Raw genomic sequence first — 21,669 nt, 5'->3', positions numbered from 1 at the left:
ATAAAATAAAAACTTAACAATGAATGCTGTCAAAATGCTAAATGTTTATTAAAACTAAATTAGTTTGTTCCAGTTATCAAATATCATGGTAATTGTTAGTGTGTTTAATGCATCTAAAGCAGTGGTTCTCAATCACGTTCCTAAGGGCCATCAGCTTTGCACATTTTCCATACCTCATTAACCAAACACACCTGATTCAGATCATCAGCTCATTAGCAGAGACTGCAAGACCCTAAAAGGATGTGACAAACATGTTAAACGTGCTGAGATGCTCCAGGTCTGTGGTTGAGAATCAGTGATCTAAGGAAAAGGTGAAACAAGAAGGATGAGGAAGAGTGACTTACTGTATGTGTGAAACTAGTCATTTTTTTAAAGCACTTTAATCCAAAAAAGTGAACAAAAGGACCAAAATAAATGAGCTACACTTAGTTGAAAATACCTAGAAAGAGCAGGAATGTCACTTTTAACATTTCTGCATAAACGGCTTGACCAGAAACAAAATATTTTATAATCATATAATTTTATATTTTATAAAATATTTTTACTCAATTTGTAAAGAAATATTTATAGGGGTGTCAGGATCAATGATGATAATTATTGTATTACAAGTCTGTAATACTTATTTGAGTTAATGTTTAGGTTATTTACCAAAACATATAATTTAATTCATTTATGGAGCTGAATACAATAGTATAAAAAATCCAAGTAAACTTAGCAAACAATCTGGTCTTTATGAACCAATTATTTAACAAAACATAATTACTGCAGTAAAATATGTGTAGTCTTTTAATAAGGGTGATGTGTATAAGATAGAGATGGTAAGTTAATTGTTTGTTTTGAAATTTGTGAGACAGAATTTGTCCAATAATAAACCCCAAACACAAGGTTGTTGTCATGCAGTGAATTCGGCCAATTGTGTAATATGGGTGTCGTCATTGCAGGTCCTGCAGTCGCTCTTCAGATGCTGTACAGGCTGAATCAGTTGTCTGATCTCGGAGCGCTGTCGTGGTACTTTGATGCCACATGTGACAGTCACATGATGTCGGCGCAGCGTCAATCCGGCCAAAATTTCTAAACAGCATGCACCACTTCAAGACAGATTTCGATCGGGAATGACCTGCACGTCATTCCCTACTGATCAGATCCACACATAAATACATTCTTTCTCACTCAGTGTCCGGCCTTGTCGCATTGAGAAGGACAAATTGCACAGTCAGTTATTTTGAGTTTTACTTACCTTCTCTTCTCCTTGTGTACCCATAGTGTCTTTGTGTTTCCTCCTAGTGTGATTCCCTCCTGGTTGTGTGTCTCCTGATCCAGCTTGTATCAATCTTTGTCATCAGTTGCCAGTTCACTCCATCACGGCTCCACTGTTCACCATCTACAATAGAGAGACTTTACCTGGGGTTTGTTCTTCGTACCTTGCTTAAATGATCTAAGGTGATTTGTCAGATCCTGGATCTATTAATCTTGTTACCTAATCTCTGGCTAATTTGGTTCATCAAACAAGTTTGAGAGTCAGATTAAAATGTCTGGATGGACTGATCTGGGATTACTGCGCATGTTGTGAAGGACAAATCTATTGATCCTCGAAATCATGATCAGCAATGCAAGGATTGGCTGATGGTACAGCAGCGCAATGACATCATCTGATTAATATTCAATTATCCATGTTAGCAAAATGACTTCAAATTTGTAGGAAACATTTTTTTTTTTTAATATGATACACAATAACTTTACACATGCTTTTGTGGGCTGCAGGCTTCACACTTTCATTTGTCAAGAGTTTTCAGCAATTTATTTAGTTTTACAGTTAGAGCGGATTTTCTCTACTATAGTAACCATAGTAATATTATGGTAGCCGGTTTCTTAATTGGTGTAAAGAATAACTGTTTACAAAAGCATGTTGATGTTGGTAAAGGTGTCTGCAACTTTTGTGAAGCATCAAACCATTGTCATATTAGCTGTCAAAACATGTTCATGACTGAATATATATTATTGCTTTTTTTTAATAGCATATTGTCTATTATACATAAATTGTACTAAAGCGAGCTTAAAAAGTTCATATCAATAAATATTCTACACCAGGTGACAGTCTTTGTACTTTTATTTTGGAGTGCAGATTACATAATTTTTTTAAAATAAATTTCAGTATTATCTTTGCTTGAACAGACCCGATGTAATCCTGTTTATATTAAATGAGCCAGCTCCCTAGCACGTTTGAGCTACCAGAACTGTTACTATGACAACAGCTTTAGGATCAGTTTTGAAGAAAAAAATGATCCTGGAACATGTCAAATCGTCAATAACAAAATCCAGCCGAGTAATCCACGTACGAAGAACGGAGCCCTGGGGCACAGCAGCGTAATGACATCATCTAATTAATACTCAATTATCCATGTGAGCAAAATTACATCAAATTCTCAGTAAACAGTTTGTTAAATATGATACGCAATCACTTTCCATGTTTGTTGTGAGTTACTGGCTTTTACACTTTCATTTGTCAAGAGTATTTAGCAATTTATTTTATTATACATTTTAGATCAGATTTTCTTTTCTATAGTAGCCCAGGCCTAATTTATTTTCTTAATTGGCTTGAGTAATTGAAATAAATTTAGTTTTAAAAAGCATTTTGATATTGGTGAAGACGTCTACAACTTTTGAAAAGCATGAAATCAACAAAATATTAGCTGTCAAAACATGTGCATGACTGCATAAATTATTCTTCCGTTATAAAAAAACAAATATTCAATATTGTGCATGTCCACTATCTTACAGAAACTGAACTAAATCTGTACCTTTAAATAGTACACATTAATTTGTATTATTATATTATAATTATATATATATATATATATATATATATATATATATATATATATATATATATATATATATATATATATATATATTATGAATTTTTAAAATATTAAATATTATTAATTATTATAAATTATAAATGTCATATATAAACTTTTAAAAACTATTTTAGGTTTTCTTAAGTGTATATAATCTATAGATTACTACTGTCAGAAAATATCAGAATAAAGTACATACTTCTAAAATTGCCTTTGCTTGAAATGACTCGATCTAGTCATGTTTACTTGAAATAAGCCTGCTCCTGAGCAGGTTTAAGCTGCCAGAACCATTGCTATGACAACGACTCTCAGATGAGCTTTGAAAAACGAAACGATCCCGGATCGTCTTAAATCGTCAATAACCAAATCCAGCTAACTGAGTAATCCACATATGAAGAACAGACCCCTGGTCTACATCCTCTTGTAAATTAAGTACACCCCTTTCAAGTAAAGTGTTACTAATGTTTATTATGTTGAAAAAAGTTGTGCTTGATAATTTGATGCATAAACATGTTAAATGCACCCTCTTCATTATAAAGCTTTAGTAACATTGTAAACATTTTTTTTTTTTTTTAATGATCAACTACTTCTAACTTCTAATGAATAGAATTAATTCCTGGATAATTACTTTATTTTTATAAAAGATTTCAGTGTCACAAATGTGCATATACTGTATGCGTTTTGAAGAAATTTTCAAGGTTTATGTTATTGTTCGAAATTAGCTTCACAAGTGTCAGCACACTTAAGCGTTTAATTAATGCTTGTCACATGATTATATTTTCCACACTGTGTCTCTGATAGATTCAGGACATACTATATGAATGCAAGTAAACGTTATTTCAAAAACTCAACAAGCATGTTCTTGTAATTTCTCCTTTGCTATTTGCTGAACAGAAAGCTGCATCATTTAAATGAGCTTTCACCGTGTTACAGAATAAACATTAATATTCACCATGCCACGAAGATTTACACAACTGAACTGCATATTTGAATTATTTTATTAGAAAAAAAAAAAAAGATTAGGGGATGGAAAGAATAAAGGATTTTACTAAATAATTGAACTAAAATAATAAATGGAAATAACTCCCATGTTCTATGCATACTTTCCTCGAAATTCTGGTGTATATTGATAAGGTCGTCCCCTTGATGGCTCCTAAGGGATGATATATTTAAGATTCTGAATACGTAATCAATCTAATTTTGCACAAAAAGTCTTGATTATAAAGTTTGTTTTTTACATGAAACCTCCGTTCTACCAGAGCTATTTACCCTGAGAAAACACACCAAGCCTTTGTGTCGCCTGGGGTCTGTGTGTTTGGCTCCCTGAATATTATTTTTACAGTGTAATTATGTACCGAAGCCGAGAACTGACGCTGGTAGCTCAGGTGATCAATCAGGTTGTAATGAAGCCGAAAGCACAGCTAAAGACTGACTGCTGCTCATATGTGCATTCAAGGTCCAATCAAGTCTTTCATATGAAGGAACAGACGGCCATCCTCTCTTCTCTTTCTCTCAAATAACAAATACACTGCAAACAAGAAAATAATAAATAAAAAATCAAGGACGCAGTTGAGCTGTGGAAAAAACTGCAACACTTTTAGAAGTCATTATAGCATTTAGCATGCTAACAGGTTAAACCAAGGGTGCATTCAACATTTAATGCATTGATGAGAAATTGATTTTCTTCATTGAGGGGTAGAAAATTGAGTATCAAAAGGTGATTTAATTAAATATGTGCTTTGCTGTGCTTTAATTAGGTTTTTTTAAGCCCACCTTTCATTTGATTTGATTTCCCTCCATTCATACTGTAGGGAAGGATGAATCGCTGAGACTCAGACACACGCACACACACACACTGCATGGGCAATGATGTTTCATTATTATGCCAGACTTAGTGTTCGTTTGATCAAAATGGTGATTATAGAGCTCTGAATGTATGCACATGCAATATATGGTCATACATGGAGATATAGAAATGGGACATTTTTTTATTTATATATTTTTTATAAGTGAAAATGTACATTTCTATTCTACCAGAAATGTACATTTTCACTTATAAAAAATATATAAATAAAAAAATCATACAAAAACAAGCATAAAATAATACAATTCAATCACAGGACACATCCTTTATCACTGTCAGCTTCTTCTCAAATAAATAATGTCACTTCTGAATGTGTTAACTCAAAATTTCACCAGCATGCCAAAGGAAGGGATGGTAAGAGAATAGTGGGATTAAGGGGAAGGGGAGTAAGAAAATGACTGGTGAACAGGTGGGTAGGTAGATCGGTCGTCCTTCTATGCCCAGAGACTCAGACTGGGGGTACTGTCTCTGTAATAGTTTGGCAGAGTGATTGGACCACCCGATTCAACCTACATGTAAGAGTGAAGAGGGTTATGGGATTGTAAATGGGAAGCGAGAAAATGGAGGGAGGGAGGGTGGGTTCAAAAGAATGAGAACAGTGCTAGAGGGATAATCTTCCTTAAGTTTAAGAGAGTAGGTGAAAGGTTAAGGAGACAAAGTAAGGCGTTGTTCTGCTCAATTTAATGCAAATGTGACAGGACTGACAGAAACATGGGGACAATTGTAAATGTATTTGTATTATATCTTTTAATATTTATTTATAATTTCATGTTTTTAATTAATTGTTGACAATGATAACATATCCGCTTGCAATTTGTGAAGTATTTTTGTTTATAAAAAGCTGGAGGTGCAATGGGGCTCAGGGCAAAGGCAATAACAGGGTTTGTACAATTGTAAGGTGTTTTTTTTTTTTTTTTTTTTTTTTTAATAAAGAAAAAAATCTGAGAACCAAATTAGTGACATATTTCTTTACAGGGCAACTTACAGAAATCAACCATCTGTCTATTTGGATGAAATACTTTTTTTTCACTGTTTATGTTTTTATTTCAGGTGTAATGAAAATTCAAATGTACAATTTTCCAAAATGTTAATTATTGAACAGCTATTTATAATAGACAAAAAATATAATAATATTTAAGTAAACATGACGCGCTTTATCTGCAGACTGTCAGCTTTATATGTAGGTGTTTACATCCAAATTAGGTAAACGCTACAGTGGTTTGCATATGTGCCTCCCACTTGTTAAGGGTCCAAAAGTGATTGGACAGAATAATAATCATAATTTGATTGAAAGTGAAACTTTCACTTTTTAATGCTTGCTTGCAAATCGTTTGCAGTAAATAACAGTCTGAAGTCAGGAAAGCATGGGCATCACCAGACTCTGCCAGGGCTCCACTGCAACTGTCTTCAGTTCCTGCTTGTTCTTGGGGCCTTTTCCCTGCAGTTTTGTTTTCAGCAAGTGAAATGCACACTCAATCAGATTCAGATCAGATGATTGACTAGGTCATCTTGTAACATTACACTTCTTTCCCTTCAAAAACGTATTTCCATTTGAAGTATGCTTTGGGTCATTCTCCATCTGCTCTATGAAGCACCATCTAATGAGTTTTGAAGCATTTGGCTAAACATGTGCAGGAAATATTGCCTTAAACACTTCAGAATTCATCCTGCTGCTTTTGTCAGCAGTCACATCATCAATAAATACAAGAGAACCAGTTCCATTGACAGCCACAATTCATAAAAGCTACATTTAAGCTATTTTTGCAATTTTATTTTTTTAAATCGAAGCAACTTAAATCCAAGTCAATCATATCATAGAGATCAATAAAACTGTCAATGAAACATATGAGGCAGAATTCAGTTCAATTATTTATTGTTAATAATTTGCTGTTCTAAATAGAAACAAATTACAGTATATATAAAACAACTAAAACAAACAATAAATAAATAAATAAAATAAATAAATAAATAAATAAATAATCCAATTGAAAGCAGGTGTTACACATTTAAAATACTATAGTAATTCACTATACACTACACTCATTCATTCATTCATTATCTTGTTGGTCTAGTCCCTTTACTAGTCCCAGCGGAATGAACTGCCATCTTATCCAGCACATTTTTACACAGCAGATGCCCTTCCAGCACAACCCATCTCTGGAAATATACACACTCACATTCATACACACCCTCATAAACTACGGACAATTTAGCCTACCCAATTCACCTGTACCACATGTGTTTGGACTGTGGGAAAAACCAGAGCACCCGGAGGAAATCCACGTGAACGCAGGGAGAACATGTAAACTCCACACAGAAACGCCAACTGAGCTGAGCCGAGTCGAGGTTCGAACCAGGGACCTTCTTGCTGTGAGGCGACAGCACTATCTACTAGTAGTACCTACTATAAATTACTAAAGTTTTTTTGAGCACAGCATCTTATTATTGCAGCATCTTATTATTGTTAAGATGCAAAGTTATTGCATCTTAAAATGTTCTTCTCGAGGTATGGCCAAGAAAAATCCTGCTTCAGAAATAACTCCTCTCCCTCAGTCATCCTTTTTATCAAGCAAGTTTCTTGTATCAGCCTAATTTGGTTAGCGATGTCATCGACCAAAGGTGGCAGTTACTCACCAAAAAGTTTCTTGTCAGCCACCATTAAACAGGAAGAAGAAAAAATTGTCATTCTCGCAATCATATGGATTTACTTTTATTGGCTAGACAACAGCCTCACAGCTCTGTGAATGTCAGTGATGTCACTTTTTGATCCGCGATAGATAAATGTAGCTTTGTGGCCACTACTGCGCTACTTGACTAATAAAATAGCTTCACTACCGAAAAGCTATTTGGTTTAGAAAGTAGCGACGTAGCTGCCACGCTACAAAGAAATGTAGTTAAGCTAGTAGCAGCACTACTTGTAGCGACGCTACTGGTTTTTCAATACAATTAAATTTTATTTTAATAAGATAACAAAGTGTCACAGGGTTTTATTTAAATTGCACTTGCAGTACAGCTTGGTTACTGTTATTTGTGTAACTCTACATCAAGCATTTCTGGTTGTGAAATATCTGTACATGTGAGCCGAGCTAAAACACAGTTTTTCAGTGATATATGGTCAATTTCCACCATACAGGACTGGGTTTGTTTTACAGATTACCTGCACAATGAAATGTATGTATGATTCTAAATGTGATTTCATGGTGGGTTTGAGGAATGGAGGGAAGGCAAGAGAGAAAGAGAATGACTGTTAAAGTTACTCTTAGCAGCGAGAAGAAAAATTAAAAGGCATGTAAATATTCAACAGCTAAGAACTGCAGGCACTTTTTAATACACAGAATTAGATAGCTACCCCTGAAAGGGAGAGCTAGGGAAGATGGAGGGAGAGAAAGGAATAGAACAGTCTGGGAGATAATATGTTGTTGTAAAGTGTTCCCTAAGGAGATTGCTAAGTGAAAAGTTCTTTGTGTGTAGATGTGTAAAGTCCCTTCCTAAACTGCATCCTATTTTCCTCTGCAAAGCCGCATCGGTCTGCCATTCACATCAAGCCTGGATTTCCAAACACACTGCAACACATCCCTTTCAAGCAAAGACTTGTTAGCCGGCAAACATCTGCATTCACTAGCAACAACATATGGAGAGCCGGAATGTGAATCCTCGAAACTCAAATATTAATGTCGAAGGCGAAGCAACAAAATAAAATAGCAGTTAAAAAGACAGGCAGACAGACAGGTAAACTGGCAGGCAGGTGTTGTATCGCCAAGAAAAACCTCATCTATTGGGGAGAACTATTCTAACTCCCACCTCTGTTGTCCTAGAATATTCCATGTGTGGGCAAAACTAAGATTTCAGCTTCTTTGTGCAAACACATTTTGAGACACACCAATGTTTACTGTCATACAGAGATGTTCCCATAAAACTCTACACTTCATACCTTGTTATGGCCAAAAGACCGTAAAACGACATTCCAAATCCTGCATGAACACAGTGTGCAGCAATACCCGCTAACTATAAACCTGTTAACAAGACAAAAGATGCGCATAACAAGGCAGCAAACAAATATAAACAATCCATAAACAATCTTAGCATCTCATGCGTTCGACATCTGTTCCAGCTGGTCCATTCAATGGCCAGAAAATTGAGCCAATCTTCCATTAGAGTAAACTGTAATTTGGTTTTAAGTCCACAGCCATGAATGGAAACCAAAACACATCGTAACATCTGCTGCTGTAGTGGCGTTCTGCTTTCCTTTCTCAACATTGATAAGCTTATATAAGGGGGAAAATAAGTTATTTCCTCCCTGACTGCTTGACTGGAATGCAAAATTTGGCATGAAATGTTCAAACTTTAGGACTCTTAGTGCAAAATTCTGAGAGAATACCTGAACCGCGCTCTTGGCAAAATTACACAGGAGTATCAAGCCCATTTCAGGTGTCTCGAGGTTAAATGCCTTTTCTGGCCGACTACCCCAGTGGTCTCGCATGTCCACAACAGCTTCACCATGCTCTCTCCCACACAAAGAACTCCATTTTCTACAAGGAAAGAACAGCATCCACATGTTTTATTTTTCATTTTATTTTATTTTTTTTTTCATATTAAATAATAAGAATAGACACTGCTGAGTGATGGACAGCCTTAAATGCCACAGAATCTAAGGTCGGGCATACACCATGACTGTTGGTCTGATTTTTGATAAATTCTGGAGAAGGGTCTAGCTGCAGACTGGGTGCAGATGTAAGCTGAGCTACATGTGATGCTTTTTAATGTGCACATCTATCCCTGCCTATATATATATATATATATATATATATATATATATATATATATATATATATATATATATATATATATATATATATATATATATATATATATATATATATATTACTCCAATTATTATATTTCTATATATTGTTTACAGCTTGATGACTTGTAGGACCTCATGAAAAGTAGACAAAATAAAGTTTGTTGTGAGAAAATCACTCATAGAACTATAATTTATAGTTTGTGAAGAAATTGATTGTATATGAAAATAATATTCATTCCCTCAATACGAAACAGTGATAAATCCTTAATGATTGCAAAAAAAAACAACAAAAAAAAAACAATAAATGTCTGAAAATATTGAAGAAACTGAACAATATCTTTTTACAAATACAATAAATAAAATACAAGAGAATTAATGCATTATAAATTAAAATTTTATGTTTAATACTTCATATAAAAATGTATTCAATCATAGCGTAGTATTTTAATTTAGAAAAATAGCTTAAGTTACAATTTAAAAGCAGCTGAATTCAGGTTAGTCCAGGGGTGCTCAACCCTGGTTCCTGGAGATCGACCTTTCTGCAGATTTCAGTTGCTACCCATTTCAAACACACCTGCCTGTAATTATCAAGTGCTGTTCAGGTCCTAATTAATTGGTTCAGGTGTGTTTGATCAGGGTGGGAGTTGGGCTTTGCAGGAAGGTAGATCTCCAGGAACAGGGTTGAGCAGGCCTGGGTTAGTCGATCTTTTAAACAGCAGGTGGCACTGTGAAGATCTGGAAGTGCAGGTCTGCTTCGTCTGAGCGAGCAGATCTGAGTGTGCGGTTGGGTCTCCAGGCCTGCAGCTTCATAATGTTGGAGCACACGGAGGAAACCCACGTGAACACTGGGAGAATATGCAAACTCCACACAGAAACGCCAACTGACACAGCCAAGGCTCGAACCAGTGACCTTCTTCTGTAGGGCGGCAGAACTACCTACTGTGCCACTGTGTCGCCTATATCGGATACTTCATTACTGTACTTAAGTAGATATTTCCGGTATCATTACTTTACTCCACTACATTTTTTTCTGACAACTTTTTACGTTTACTTTTTGCATTTCTACACAAATATCTGTACTTTTTACTCCTTACATTTTTAAATCAGACTCGTTACTTTAGTTTTCATGTGTTTTGTGGCGTGATCTATATTATTTCTTGTCATTGCACAAAACGCCTTATTGATTCAGTTAATCTATTCTTTGTCACTGCGCGGCTATTTCAGCACCGTAAGTAGACTTGTTTAAGCTTACATAAATGAGACTGAGGAAGTCCGTGATTATTGTCATGTTTATACCGGATAACAAGACGCGTTTTGGTCGATCTAATGACAGGTAAAACAAGAGATGCATTTTTGTTCAAATCTGGCATTTATATAAAGTCTTTTGTTCACTTCTGACCATGATGTACCAGGGCCGGAGTGGGACTCTTTTTCAGCCCTGGAGTTTCAAGCCTCAGACCGGCCCACCTCAGTTCACCACTGACTATATTAAAATAAGGTTATTTCCAATTCAGTTTCTAATTACACTATCACGTCTTTTTTTTTGAGAAAACAGCTCTTTTAGAACTTCAAATGTTCAACAACCCTTACAGTATTATGTCTTAACAATAAAAATGAAAAAAAAAATTGTTACTCAGACAAGGACCGAACCCAGGTTGGCCGCGTCATAATCTAATGTACTAACCACTGTACCACAACAGCTGTACGTTGAATGGTGACTTATCTAGTTATATCATCTTTAACCTGCAGGCTGCATCCTGCTCACGAGGCTACGAGAAAATGGATAAAAAGAGCAGAGCTGTGGTTAAATAATGAATAAGAAGGCTGTGGTCAAGTTAATAAATAAATTTATTTTTAAAAAGTGTGACTGCTGAGAGCTAAAGATTCTGGAACTAGGGACACCGGCCCTCGCGGCCAAAAAACGGACCGGCCCACCGGGAATTCTCCCGGTCCTCCCGATTAGCCAATCCGGGCCTGTGATGTACTGTACTTCTCTGATCTCTCTATCTACTATCGCGAGAAAAAATAAAAATAAATCATGTGCTTTTTTTCAAAATTTGTAATGTTAGTACTAAAGCATCTCAATACCTGTGAACACGTTATGCAATGTGGTTTATTGCCTTTGTTTCCAATGAGTTCATATTTCCTTGTACATAATTTATACTGTTTTATAGTTTTAACATGTATATTATATACACTGTAGTCTTCATTTAAATTTGTTAGATTGTTAGATAAATATTTTAGAGAATCAAAACTATTTATATTGGGTCATTAATGAATAAACATATAATGCAAGGGATCAGGAACTTATCATCTGAAAAAAAAAAAAGTTCATACAAAAATGTAGTAACAGCATTAATAACTGTTAAATAAAATAAACACAATACTCTGAACACACACCAACAAATCATATGTGGTGCAAGCTTGTGCTGTTTGAAGAAAATAAAGCAGCTTTACCATAATGCAAAAAAAAAAATTAAAAAAAAAATAATCAAATACAATCATTTTTTTTATCAATAGAAAAAATAAAATAAAATATGTTTTGGACAAAATGAAGTGTTAAATATAAGACCTTTATCTGTTATAAATACAGTATATAAGCAGAATAATTATGTTTTGCAATATACAAATGAGAATGGCAGCTGTAAAGTTAAGTTTTGTGTTTAGCTGATAATACACAGAGCAACTTTTTAAGGAGTGTTGTTGTACAATACTGTGTAAATCAATGTTGCTTGGCTACTTTTGCTGCTGAAAATTGGCAACAAATTTTTGGCAAAAAATTACAAATGCAAGTTATTTTGTATAGATGTTTATTTATTGTGCAGTGTAGTTACCGTAGAACCAAAACAGGTATGGTAATTAATACTTTTTTACTAAAGTACTTTTTTTCAGGCCATACTTCTTTAGTTTTACTTGAGTACAATAATGTAGTCAGTACTTTAACTTTTACCATTTTAAACATAGGTATCTGTATTTCTACTTGAGTAAAGGATGTGTGTAGTTTTGCCATCTCTTACACTGTGTTTTAGCTGAGATTACACTTCCTTGTCTCAGCTTCCAAATGCAGGCCTGCAGTCAGTATTGGAATTCTGTCTTTGAATTAGACAGTTTTGTTTTATTTCAGCAGACACACAATGTTATAAGGCATTAATATTAGATTAGATTTAGGTGGCTATCATCTAAAGACAAATTTATTTCAACGTCCAACAACGACGTGAAATGTTAATGATGTATTGTTGATTTTAGGTTGTGTCAAAAACAAACATAATATCAAAAATCAAAAACAAACATAATATTGACGACAAATACTGACATTTATTCTTCAGGTATGGCAACCAAAATCCACTGTCTAATCAACACTACATTGGTAACGTCCACACAATGTCAAGCTGTAACATCAATAGACGTTGATATTTTGTTGTTTTAGGTTCCGTTGGAAAGTGACCGAAATTTAACATCGAGCCAACATCTTAAACCAATGTCTAATTGATGTCAAAGACTGATATTTATTCATCAGGTATGGCAACCAAAATTCAACGTCTGATAGACATCATTTTGACAATGTCCACACAACATCAAGCTGTAACATCATTAGATGTTGATACTTTTTTTTTTAGGTTGCTTTGGATAGTGAGCAAAATGCAACGTCGAGCCAACATCTTAAACAAATGTCATACTGATGTCAAATACTGACATCTGTTTGTGAGGTATGGCTATTAAAATCCAATGTTTAATATACATCATACTAGTAACATCCACACAACGTCAAGCTGTAAAAAACATTAGACGTTGATATTTTGTTGTTTTTAGGTTGCTTTGAAAATTCAACGTCGAGCCAGCATCTTAAACCAACGTCATATTGATGTCCAATACTGACATTTATTCGTAGGTGCCATAAATACTGCAATAATGTTTTGCCAACCACCATTAATAATAATAATAAAAAAACAAGATGTAATGTGTTTAATTTCATAAGTACAATGTTTGAATTGTATACTGTGTGAACTTTGGATTTACATCACTCATGTTGATTGTACACGTCACGTATGTGTGTGTGCATTTTTGTGACATCAGAATTGTGTATTAGGTATTATTCATCAGATATGGCAATCCAAATCCAATGTATTATAGACAATATAGTAATGTCCAAACAACGTCAAGCTGTAAGATCATTCGACATTGATATTTTGTTGTTTTTAGGTGTTGGAAAGTGACCAAAATTTAATGTCAAGCTAACATCGTCAAGTTGATGTCAAATACTACCATTTATTTGTCAGGTATGGCAAGCAAAATCCAATGTCTGATAGACGTCATAATGGTAATGTCCACACAACGTCAAGCTGTAACATCATTAGACATTGATATTTTATTTTTTTTTAGGTTGGGTTGGAAAATAACTAAAATGTTACGTCGAGCCAACTTCTTAAACCAATGTCATATTGACATCAAATACTGACATTTGTTTGTGAGGTTTGGCAATTAAAATCCCAGATTTAATATCCATTATATAAGTAACGCCCAAACAATGTTGAGCTGTAACTTTACTAGACAACATTGTTTTCAGAGACCAAAATGCAACGACTGTCGGACATTGGACATTGAAGTCGAAATGATGTTAGGTTCTGACGTCAACACAATTTTCATTTCCAAACAAAATGCTACGTCCCAAAACATTGGGGTACAACGTCAACCTGACAGGATGTTGATGTCCTGTGCCTCATGGGTTATTTTTATACTGTGAATCTGCAGTGTACAGGGAGAATGATCAGCCATTGCATGGTCAATTGACAATCGCATGATTTTTTGGCATGTCAGAAATTTTTTGCCGGTCCTCATGAGGTAATGACGCAGTGTTCGTGCCCTCACTGCACCTCTGTGAGAACAGAAATACAAACACTTCCGAGTTTAAAGGGGTGCCATGGTGTGATGTTAAATATATATGACAGCATGCACAGAAACAAATGAATGAAGTTTAACTTCATTCTTTTAAGTCAAGCTTGACAATCCCGTTCATTGGGTACCATAAATACTGCATATACTATTTTGCCAAACACTATTAAGCAAGGGCGACGCAGTGGCGCAGTGGGTAGCATGTTGGCCTCAACGCAAGAAGGTCGCTGGGTCGCTGGTTCGAGCCTCGGCTCAGTTGGGGTTTCTGTGTGGAGTATGTATGTTTTCCCTGCGTGAGGTACAGGTGAATTGGGTAGGCTAAATTGTCCGTAGTGTTTGTGTGGATGATTCCCAGAGATGGGTTGTGGCTGGAAGGGCATCCGCTGTGTAAAAACTTGCTGGATAAGTTGGCGGTTCATTCCGCTGTGGTGACCCTGAATTAATAAAGGGACTAAGCCGACAAGACTATTAAGCAAAAAAAAAAATAATAATAAAAAAATTTAGTAAAAATGTTTCATTTCATACATACAATGTTCGAATTGTATACTGTTCGCACTTTGAATTTACATCACATGTGATCTTCCCGTACAGTGTGAGTTGCTGTAATTGCATGGGAATTTGCAGCATATGCCTGACCTAACTAGATGTAGGCAGGTGATATTGGAAAGAATCAGGTTTTTCTTTGTGTGTATAAATATGTCTTCGTCTTTCATTATTAATAGTTGCTCTTGGGGATTTCTTCACGCACATTGGCTTGCTGTCAATTAAGTGCACATCAAGGGAGACAAGTTCACCTCTTTTGGCCCTCTCCAGCTAACTCGACACTTCTGCTCTTCGCCTGAAATCAGATCTCAACGGTAGACTCATGTAAGCTCATTAGATCCTCAGCAGGTCCAGACTTACGAGAGAGTAATTAGCCAGGTATTCCCTTTATTCCCTTGACGGCGGGGAACGCTGTCTTTCCAAAGCCGACGGTGATTAGTGTTATGATACAAGTCCTGGGAGAGAGCGATCATCACACGAGGAAGGAAAATACTCTCGCCCCATGGTCAGGAAATGGGTGTGTGAGATTGCGAGTGCTATGCGAGGTGTTAGGACAAAAATATTTCGCATGGTTTTCGAGGGTAGTACGCCAGGCAGCACTTGTTTCATTATCACTTGCATTAACAGGCCGGGTCTGAATAAGTGTTGCATGATTTGCGGCACAGATGGGAAAGATCGGACATGACAAAAGAAGAAGGGAGGAGGGGAGGCTGTAAGCAGAAAGACAATCAAATCAAGAAAGATGGAAAATCAAGGAAAGAGAGCGCCAAATGGGAAAGAGAGAACAAAGGAGATGAAAAAGTGCAGTGACGCATCGCCTTTCTCTCCCAGGTGCTGCGGCGGAAATGTAACATGACATGAAGATAATTAAAAAGCACATCTTTATATATTAAACAAGATTGAGTTCAGTGAGCCGGAATGGTGGGGATTCTCTATAATGCAAACTTAACCCATGGCCTCTGCAGGTGCCTGGTCAGTGATGGATCTCATGTAGAAAAGCAAGATTCTCCGGAGAGACAGAGACAGACCGAGGGGGGGCAGCTGTTAAATGAGTCTGGACTGCCCACTGGGAGAAGGCGAGTAGGCTCTTCAGGATTGGCTCAGGTAAATGGCATTTTCACCCACCTGCACAAGGCAATGGTGACTCAACACGCACTTAGCACCTGCTCTATGGGGGCTCATGTCACCTCGGAGAACATGTAATATTAACTGTCACCCTTCAGTCCAAAGAACATTCGTCCACCCAAGCTTGTCTTCTTTTTTCACTTTCGAAAAAGTCTGAAAGATTGAACGATGCAGTGCCAAGGCCATATACAGTATATACTTTTGCAAACTCGCTTTACTTAAACTTCACTCTCTATGCTCTGAAGCTTTCAGCCTCCTCCTGATCTGATGAGACCACCATAACATTCAAAATACATCTGAAGATGCCACAGTTCCACTCTTTGTACTTTTTTAAAAGAGATAATTCACATAAAAATGAAAAAAAATCGGTAACCACTGATGAATCATTCACTTGTTTAAAACCTGTTTGAGTTCCTTCAATCTGAATATATATATAAAAAAAAAATGCTGGAATCCTGTAACCATTGATTTCCATGCTATTCGTTTTGGTAACACTTTATAATACCTACACGCTACGAACCATTTATTAAGCATTAGCAAATAGTTAATTCATTATATGTTAAGCATTAACTCTACATTAATAAATGTTAGGAAGCAATTTATAACTACAGCTACAAATGCTGTATTCTTGACTTACAACCACATTTATAATGTGCCTATTAACTGTACTTTCATACTTTGTTAATTGGCTCTTTTTCATTAATAAATTACTTATCGCATTATTTACAAACAGGGTGATGCAGTGGTGCAGTAGGTAGTGCTGTTGCCTCACAGCAAGAAGGTCACTGGTTCGAGCCTCGGCTGGGTCAGTTAGCGTTTCGGTGTGGAGTTTGCATGTTTTCACTGCATTTGCGTGGGTTTCCTTGGGTGCTCTGGTTTCCCCCACAGTCCAAAGACATGCTGTACAGGTGAATTGGGTTGGCTAAATTGTCCGTAGTGTGTGATGGTGAATGAGTGTGAGTGGATGTTTCCCAGAGATGGGAAGGGTATCCACTGTGTAAAAATGTGCTGGATAAGTTGGCGGTTCATTCCGCTGTGATGACCCTGGATTAATAAAAGGACAAAGCTGAAAAGAAAATGAATGAATAAATGAATGAATTATTTACAAACAATAATGCAAATCATAAGCAACAGCAGTGGGGTTCTCGAGATCTACCTGAGCTCAAACTCCCCTCTCGCCCTGCAAAAGGGAGGGAGCCCCGTGCCTGAGGATCTCACAAGTTCAGGGCTTTCTCCCAGAGCCAAACTAGCTTTATTACCAATCATCAGCTAAGTGTGAACTCTTGAAACCATGGTACTTACACTCGAAAATGGTGTCTTTGTAGTAAAAGGCAAGTCGATGTCATATTTTACAGTGTTACAGATCAATTGAGACCACACACTGAATAAAAATTCAAAGTTATAATTACTAAAATCTAAACAAAGCAGTCGAGTGTTTTTACCCTCTCCATATGCTGTCTCTCAGTCATTGCTGAACATTGATGACCTAAGCGTGCTCAGGTTCGCTAGGTAAAAAATGCAATGCAAGTGCAGACCAGGGGAGAGAGGGGAACAGTCGCACTTTGGCACAGTTCAAGGCAACCTGTACCTGATGTAAGCACACACCAAGCTCTGTGAAATGAGGATCTTTGATAAATATAAACTTTTGAAAAGCAATGGTGCATTCATTCATTTACCTTTGGCTTAGTCCCTTTTTTAATCCACCTATACCGCATGTCTTTGGACTGTGGGGGAAACTGGAGCACCAGGGGGAAACCACACTGACATGAAGAGAACATGCAAACTACACAAGGAAATGTCAAACTGACCCAGCTGGAACTCAAACCAGTGAGCTTGCTGTAAGTCAACAGTGCTATACTGAGCCACGGTGTCGCCCCTGAAAAGCAATGTTAAAAATGCAAATGTATGAGGTTAGTAAAAATAATACAGCACAGTATGAATTTACTGATGGATTTAAATGGCATAATGCCATAATAAAACATATTTGCTATAAATCTTTGGTTGAGGTGAGCTTTGCTTATTCCCATTTGTTGTCTGCATGGTTTTAGCTCCCCATTAACTAAAACAGTTTCACCACAACTGTCATAAAATTCAATTTGGCAGAGTTATCTATCTTGCATGCATGTGCATGGTTATGAAGCTTCTCTCTATCCTTTGATAAATTACTGATGCCATGATCAATAACTGTTGGATGTAAAGTTTTGTTTACCTGAAGTTGGAATGAAACAGGACTCTAGCTTCAAATGGCATGCCTACAGTACAATCCATTGGCTGAATATCTGATACATAAATATGAAGCAATTCTTGAGCAATGGTTGGATTGCACTGGATTTCCGAGATATGTGTGTGTAATGTTGTTTAACAGTACACCAGGAAAAAAACTGCATCATGGAGGAAGAAGCTGTAGAGTGTTATGTGAAGATGTACACTATATGGCCATTTAGCAGAATTAACAGGATTTATTTCTTAATTTTCATTCAGTTTGGTCCTTTTATTAATCAGGGGTCTCCACAGTGGAATGAACCACTAATTTATCCAGTATATGTTTTATGCAGCAGATGCCCTTCCAACCACAGCCCCGAACTGGGAAACATCTATACACACTCACTTACACTCATGCACTACGGACAATTTAGCCTTCCCAATTCACCTATAGTGCATGTCTTTGGACTTGTGGAGGAAACCAGAGCACCTGGAGGACCTTCTTGCTGTGAGGCGACATTGACAACCGCTGAGCCACTGTGTTAACCTCATCTAATCATTTGTTTATTTAAAGTATGTGACACTTGTGGCATAGAGTCTAAAAATAAATCTCTGACTACATAATAAGAAACAGAGGCTGTTCAGACCAAGTTCACACCTCAGAACTACCGAGGACGCGAGGACACGAGGACACGAGTCCGGTACTTCTTTAAATGGAACGGCAGTGTACTTTATAAAGTCATTTACCTCACCATGGATTCATCGGTTTCACTGTACATTAACAATAAAATGATTTACCTATACAATGCATGATCTTATAATTAATATTCCATTAATGTTAAGAATTAATATTTTTTTATTTAAAAAAAATATTAACAAAAATAACCATAAATGTGAAGTGAAATGGGTTATTATACAAAGACTTGTGTCTTTGATTATCAGATTTAATAAACTACAATGGACATTATACAAGTATAGAGTACAAGACGTGAATAATAGGAAATAAAAATAAAGTCAGTCAATTTGGTAAACAAAGGCAAACAGCGTACAACACAGTAACATATTTAAAGACAATTATAAAATGTAACTGACTTTGTGCAGTTTTTTTAATATTCATATACTATTTTTTTTTCTTGTCAGATTGCACAAACCTGATTTTTATGTCACACTGTAAGTCAATACAGAAGAACTAAATGCCGTGTCTTGCAGGACAATGGTGTTACATAAGTAAATTATAAATACAAACACAACACAGGACATAAGAGCTGTTTAAAAAAAAACAATCTAAAACTAAACAGTCAACTTTATCAAATGAAATGAGTGTAGTTAACTCACAAGTGACTGAAAGTTAATTCTTTTAATTTGAAAAGAGTTTTGAACTCAGTTGAAGGTAATGAGATAATTAAATACCTCATTACTTCAACCTAAATGTTCACATTACTCATATTGATTAGTTTTTGAACTCAAAAGGTTTGTTGCAATCTGTTTCCTCGAACAACTTGAGTTACCTTAACTTATTGGGTTTTACAGTACTTAGTTGGTTTGAGTTCTCTTTATTTATTGGGTTTTACTGTGCTCAAAAAGCTTTGTTTACTCAAATGGATTAAGTTTAGAGTACTCATTAGAATTACTTAAATGGTTTGTTGCAATTGGTTTCCTCAAACGGTTTGAGTTACTTAACTTTTTGGGTTTTACAGTGTATGTATACCTAAACTATACTATAAGTTATTTAACTATACACACATAATTAAACTATGCACATAAGTGTAACACTTTTCTTTGATGATCCATTTGAGTATTAGTAGACGGTCCCTCAACTGCAGCTTCTCCACAATGGACATCCAGCGCTCTCCAGCTTCCGGTGCCTAGGCTGCAGCTCTGCATGAGATGTTTGACCATAAGAGAAGTGGTCGTGCACAACTGAGCCTGGTTTCTCTCTGGGTTTTTTAATTCTTCACTTTCGCCAATTGGTGAAGTTTTTCCTCGCCGCTGTTGCCACTGGCTTGCATGGTTCGGGACATGTAGAGCTGCGCATTGATGGATTTGCTTTCTCAGCAGTGAATATTAAACCACTGAAACAAATATGGCCGACCAGACACATAATTATTTTAGCTTTTTATTCAACAAATGAGCCAACTTTTGCCCCAAAAAACTCAATGGTCAGTTGTAATCCGATTCTAAGGAATTTATGACCCAAAGGAATGTACCCACAGCACAACTGAATTGAACAGGATTTCTTTAAGCTTCTTGCTTAAGACTGATGTTTTAATGTAAACTTTACTCTCTCTTTATGTGTAATCATGTGTTTTGCAATGTTACCCTTGCTCCTGTATGAATATTTTGGTTTTAATACCTCTGTATACAATGTTTAACCCTACCAAAGCTAAACGAATTCATAAACAGTTCAAGTTTAGATTTGTTGTAAAGCTTACATGCTGTACTAATTAATCGTTGACATTTTATGTTAATACGAGTGCAGTATATTAACATTTTAAGAGACCTGAACATTTCTGCCCCGATTTGCATCAAATTTGCCTATGCAAATTCCTCTGCCTCGGACAAAGCACCATAAACCATGATGCAGAGAGGTTAGTTTCTAGTTGGTCAACTTTCCATGGAGGGTCGGATCCGAACCTGCCCTATAAAGCTTGGGACCAAAGCCTCTCTGCTCATCAACCCCCTCTTCTAAACCGCAGCTCTCTGCTCTGAAACTCTGCTCTGAAACCTCTTCAAACTCTCAGCAACTTCTTCAGAAAGAACTCTTCTTTCAAATCTCTTCTTTGAAACTTCTTCAACTGCAACGACCTAAGAACAAGACCTAAGCAGAGAAACCTCCAAGAAAGCAGGCGGAGACCCAGAATTAAAGGGTTAATCGCACAGCTCGGACCTTCACATCTAAGTTACTTTCTTTTCTTTATTTTCCATTAAGAGTCTAGTTAAGTTAGTGTGTCGCAAACCAGTGGTCAGCACAACTGGCCCCTTTTACCGCTTCAACTTCAAACACCGACTCACCCCACTCCAATTCTCACGAGAACAAGGAACAACCAGCAGAACAACGTGCTCAACCAAGGGAGCTTCATCACACGGACATACACAAGTATCCACTTTTGTCTACATCTGAACTGGTGTGAACTAAATGCAAACCTAAAGAGACAATAGAGGGGTGAATTTGATTATGCTTGGCTCTCTTGGTTTGCTCTTACAAACTCCATGGTTTTCCCATCATTACATGCTCTCAACCTCTTACTTTACCTTCTTTACACTTCTCTACTCTAATGAATGTGTGTTTGTGTTAGGTGTTAGTTTCTGTTAGATTAGTCAATAAAGTTTAATTTTGTATAAAGAAAGGTGCCTGTGTATATTTATGAATATAATGTCTTAAA

General features: G+C 36.3%; 1 protein-coding gene and 1 long non-coding RNA gene across 2 annotated transcripts in view; one reads left to right on the top strand and one right to left on the bottom strand.

Annotated features, from left to right (window-relative positions):
- The window catches only part of LOC147846022 (uncharacterized), an 885,319-nt gene that overhangs the window by 483,061 nt on the left and 380,589 nt on the right, over positions 1-21,669 (bottom strand). The window lies entirely within an intron of this gene.
- Positions 985-21,669, top strand: part of LOC147846026 (uncharacterized) — a 53,514-nt gene continuing 32,829 nt past the window's right edge. Inside the window, exon 1 of the mRNA XM_087245117.1 lies at positions 985-1,123. The gene's annotated coding sequence lies outside the window, so the exon portion shown is untranslated. The remainder of the gene's footprint in view (positions 1,124-21,669) is intronic.

This window comes from Danio rerio, chromosome 3, assembly GCF_052040795.2.
Source record: "Danio rerio strain M-AB ecotype USA chromosome 3, GRCz13ab, whole genome shotgun sequence".
NCBI classification, from domain to species: Eukaryota; Metazoa; Chordata; class Actinopteri; order Cypriniformes; family Danionidae; genus Danio; species Danio rerio.
Note: the sequence above shows the minus strand (reverse complement) of the source record. Positions and strands in the feature narration are given on the sequence as shown.